At 39.9% G+C, this 4,857-nt stretch overlaps 1 pseudogene; it reads right to left on the reverse strand.

Annotated features, from left to right (window-relative positions):
- Nucleotides 1-2,306: 2,306 nt before the first annotated feature.
- On the reverse strand, nt 2,307-4,149 carry LOC127577093 (NADH-ubiquinone oxidoreductase chain 5-like; annotated as a pseudogene).
- Between the last annotated feature and the right edge of the window lie 708 nt (nt 4,150-4,857).

The following is a 4,857-nucleotide window of genomic DNA, read 5'->3' on the forward strand; positions in this document are numbered from 1 at the left end:
TGTCCAAATGTCTTTTCGGTGTCATGATAGTACCCACCTCTGCCCCTTCTTCTGGCAGCTCGTTCCATCTCCCCACCACCCTCTGTGTGAACACGTCGCTCCTCAGGTCCCCTTTAAATCTTTCCCCTCTCACTTTCTACTTCTGCCCCCTAGTTTTACACAACCCTACCCTGGGGTCAGCGCTGTGACCGTCCGCCAATCTATGCCCCTCATCTGTTTATAAACCTCCATGAGGTCACCCCTCAGCATCCTTCACTCCAGGGAGAACAGTCCCAGCCTCTCCGGTCTCTCTTTATAACCGAAGTGCTCCATGCCCGATGACATTCTGATAAATCTTGTTGGCAGCCTCTCCAGTTTAATGACACCCTTCCTGCAGCAGGACGACCAGAACAGTGTGCAGCAACAGAGGGATCTTGGGGTACAAGTTCGTAGATCCCTCAGAGATGCCGTACAAGTTGATGGGGTGGTTCAGAAGGTGTACGGTGTGCTGGTCTTCATTTGTCTGGAGATTGAGTTCAAGAGCCACGATGTGATGTTGCACTCCGTAAAACACTGGTTGCACCATACTTGGAGTATTGTGTTCTGTGATGGTCGCCTCATTATTGGAAAGATGTGGAAGCTTTGGAGAGGGTGCAGAGGAGATTTACCAGGATTCTGCCTGGATTAGAGAACATTTCTTCTGAGGAAAGGTTGAGCGAGCTGGAGCTTTTCTCTTTGTAGCGACGCAGGGTGAGAGGCGACTTGACAGAGGTGGATAAGATTATGAGGGGCATAGATAGAGTGGACAGCCAGTGCTTTTTCCGCAGGGCGGCAATGGCCAATACCAGAGGACATCAGTTTGGAGCTTGGTCGGGAAGCTTGACTGGGGGAAGGCCGATTTCAGTCAGAAAGGACATGGGGTGAGTACATTGGGAGCAGCTGCCTGTGCGTGAAACAACATCCAACAAGTGGGAACCTTTCCAACAGGAGACAGTGGACACTCATGGCCAAAAGCTCCAAGAATGTTTGGTAGGAAGGGGGCTAGCAGTGTCAGTAAAGAGATTAAAATAAAGAAGCCTAATCGATTTTATCTATATCTGAGTTTAGTCTTGTAGGGTTGTTAGAGCCAGTTCATGGAGGAATAGGATATGGATAAATGTTAGTGCTGTAATTACGAATGGAAGTAGGAAATGAAAGGCAAAGAATCGGGTTGGGGTGGCATTGTCTACTGAGAAACACCCTCAAATTCATTGTACTAGTGTATCTCCAATATAAGGAAAGGCAGAGAGAAGATTTGTAATAACTGTGGCACCTCAAAAGGATATTTGTCCTCATGGAAGAACATAGCCCACGAAAGCGGTGGCTATTAATAGGAATAATAGTATTACTCCAATATTTCATGTTTCTTTGTAGAGATAAGAACCATAATAAAGGCCTCGAGCGATATGAAGGTAGACACAGATAAAGAATATAGAGGCACCGTTAGCGTGGATATTTCGGATGAGTCAACCATGGTTAACGTCTCCACAGATATGTGCTACTGATGAGAATGCGGTTGTGATGTCTGCGGTATAATTTATGGCTAGAAAGAGTCCTGTTAAGATTTGTATGTTAAGACAAAGTCCTAGGAGTGAACCTAAATTTCATCAAATAGAGATGTTGACGGGAGATGGAAGGTCAATTAAGGCATGGTTGATGATTTTGAATAGGGGATGTGTTTTTCGAATGTTTGTGGTCATTAGGTTCTTATAGTTGAATAACAACGAGAGTTATTCAGATGGTTAGTCTTAGTTAAAGTCTAAGTAGGAATATATGACTCATATTCTATTTGTTTTAATGGTTTGTTTTATTTTAGGTTTAATAGCAGTGGCGTCTAATCCTTCTCCATATTTTGCTGCGTTAGGTTTGGTAGTTTCAGTTGGGATTGGTTGTGGTTTATTGGTTGGGTCTAAGAGTCCTTTTTTATCTTTGGTTTTATTTTCAATTTATTTAGGAGGGATGTTGGTTGTCTTTGCTTACACAGCAGCACTTGCTGCGGGACCTTATCCTGAGTCGTGAGGGAATTGGTCTGTATTGGTTTATGTTCTTATTTATTTTGGTGGTCTTGTTTATGTTAATAAGTATTGTGTGAAAGGTTGGGGTTGAGGTTGATATAATGGTGCCGAGATTAATGGTTTGGAAATGGTTCGGGGAGATTATAGTGGTGTAGCGTTACTGTATTCTTATGGAGGAGGTATATCGGTTTTGGTTGGGTGAATATTACTTCTAACTTTGTTTGTGGTATTGGAGTTGACTCGTGGTATATCTTGAGAAGCGTTACGAGCCGTTTAGATTATAATTATTAGGGTGGATAAGATAAGTGTAAGAAAGAAGATTATAATATAGGTTTTAATAAAACCTTGTTGTGGTTGTGTAGTTAGTTTAACTATTGGTGTTTGTTGGATAATTGTGCTTTTTGGTCCAATTTTTTCAGTTCAAGAGAGGTCGAGTAAGTGGGTTGAGATATTTTGGGCTCATTGTAGGTTGATTTTTGGGATAGGTCTATGTATAATTGATGGGAAGTAACCTAATATATTAGAGAAATTGTGAATTAGCAGTTTTGGGTTGATTTTAAGTTGTGATTTTGTTAAGTTGGCCAGTTCTAGGGCTAATATAAAACCTGTGATTGTTACTAGGAGGGCTGATAGTTTGAGAAGAGGTAGTATAGTTTTCATTTGGGTTTTTGTTGGTGTTATATTTGAGGTAATGATAAGGTCTGCCAGAATGCTTCCATAGGCTAGACGTTTGAGTGGGTTTATTACTAATCGGTTATTTTCATTGATTTGTGAGAGTGTTGAAAAGCGTGGAAAATTCATTAGAGTGAAGGAGATTATACGGAGACTGTAAACGGCAGTGAATGAAGTGGCTAAGAGAGTTATAGTAAGGGCTCAAGAGTTTACATGGGGTGTGTTTATAGCTTCAATGATAGCATCTTTTGAGGAAAAGCCAGATAGAAAGGGTATACCTGTTAAGGCTAGGCTGCCGATTGTTAGGGTTAATGAGGTAAATGATAAGAGTTTATGTAATCCTCCTATCTTTAGGATGTCTTGTTCATCATTTAGGCTATGGATAATTGAAGCAGAACATAGGAATAATATAGCTTTGAAGAACGCATGTGTACAGATGTGAAGGAAAGCTAGTTGGGGTTGGTTAAGGCCGGTTGTGACTATTATTAAACCTAATTGGCTTGATGTAGAGAAGGCAATGATTTTTTTTTTAAATATCATTTTGAGTAAGAGCACAGGTGGCTGTAAAAAGTGTGCTATGTGCTCCTAGGCAGAGGCAAGTTGTTAGGATTAGTTCATTATCTTGGAAAAGAGGGTGAAGGCGGATTAGTAAGAAGATACCCGCTACAACTATTGTGCTAGAGTGAAGTAGGGCAGAGACTGGCGTGGGACATTCTATAGCCGATGGAAGCCATGGGTGAAGTCCGAATTGCGCTGATTTTCTAGCAGCAGCTAGGACTAAACCAAGTAAAGGTAAAGTTAGATCTATATTTTTTGATAGGGAGAATAGTTGTTGTGTTTCTCATAAGTTAAGGTTTATAGCTAGTCAGGCTATGCTAAGGATTAGTCCGATGTCTCCAATGCGATTGTAGATTACTGCTTGGAGGGCAGCAGTGTTTGCATCTGCTCGACTAAATCATCAGCTGATCAGTAGGAAAGATATAATGCCAACTCCCTCTCATCCGATGAATAGTTGAAATAGGTTATTAGTGGTAATTAAAATAATTATTGTGATTAGGAATAGTAGAAGATACTTAAAGAATTGATTAAGATTTGGATCTGAGTGTATATAACATAAAGCAAACTCTAGGATAGATCATGTAACATAAAGGGCTACGAGGGTGAAGATAATAGAGTATATATCAAATTTAAAACTAATATTAATGTCAAATGTATTCAGGTTAAATCAATTTAAGTTTGTTGTAATTGATTCTAGTCCTTGATCAAGGAAAATAAATAGAAGGATGAGGCTAATAAAGAATGAGATTTTCACAGAGGTTTTAACATGTTTTGCGGATCAGTTTGGTTTAGAGAGTTATTTAGGATAGAGGGTTGAGGATAGAAGGGGATAAAGGAGTAATAGAAAGATAAGTGAGAATGTTGAGTTAAAGATTATTGAGTTCATAGCTTTTGCTTGGAGCTGCACCAAGAGGTTTTGGTTCCTAAGACTAATGGATGGTTATTATCTTTCAAAAGCAAGTCAGCCATGGATTTGAACGATGAACGAGAGAATTAGCAATTCTCTTTGTCCCAGACCTCTCTTGGTAATTAAAAAGATTTTAACGTTTGTTTTTAGAACCACAATCTAATGTTTTTTATTAAACTGTAATTACATGTTATTCATCCTAAAATAAGTTCGGGTTTAAGAATAAGAAAGAGGGTTGGGATTAAGTGTAGATAGATAAGGAGATGTTCTCGTGTGTGCGTGGGGTTTATGAAGAGTAGATGTTGTGGTGTTGGGCCTCGTTGCGTTATGATAAATATGTAACGTTAATAAGAAGCTGTTAATAACACACCTAGGCCAGTAGCAATAATAGTTCATTTGCATCATTTGAATAAGGAAGTAATGATTAATAACTCTCCTATTAGATCAGGAGTGGGGGGTAGAGCAAGGTTTGCTAAGTTAATAAGGTCAGGAAATGACTGTGGCGAAAGACAAATGGTTGTGAGCCAGGAGACAACTGTGAAAGGAGGCAAATGATGAAGGATTAAACTGTGAAGATAAGAGAGAACATGATGGATTGCAACAATGGAATTCAGCTAAGAAAAAGGTATAAGAAAAGGCCCGCGAGCTTTGCTCTGGGGCAGTCAGAGAGAGCGGTAAACAGAGGGT

Source organism: Pristis pectinata, chromosome 13 (assembly GCF_009764475.1).
Source record: "Pristis pectinata isolate sPriPec2 chromosome 13, sPriPec2.1.pri, whole genome shotgun sequence".
Lineage (NCBI taxonomy): Eukaryota > Metazoa > Chordata > Chondrichthyes > Rhinopristiformes > Pristidae > Pristis > Pristis pectinata.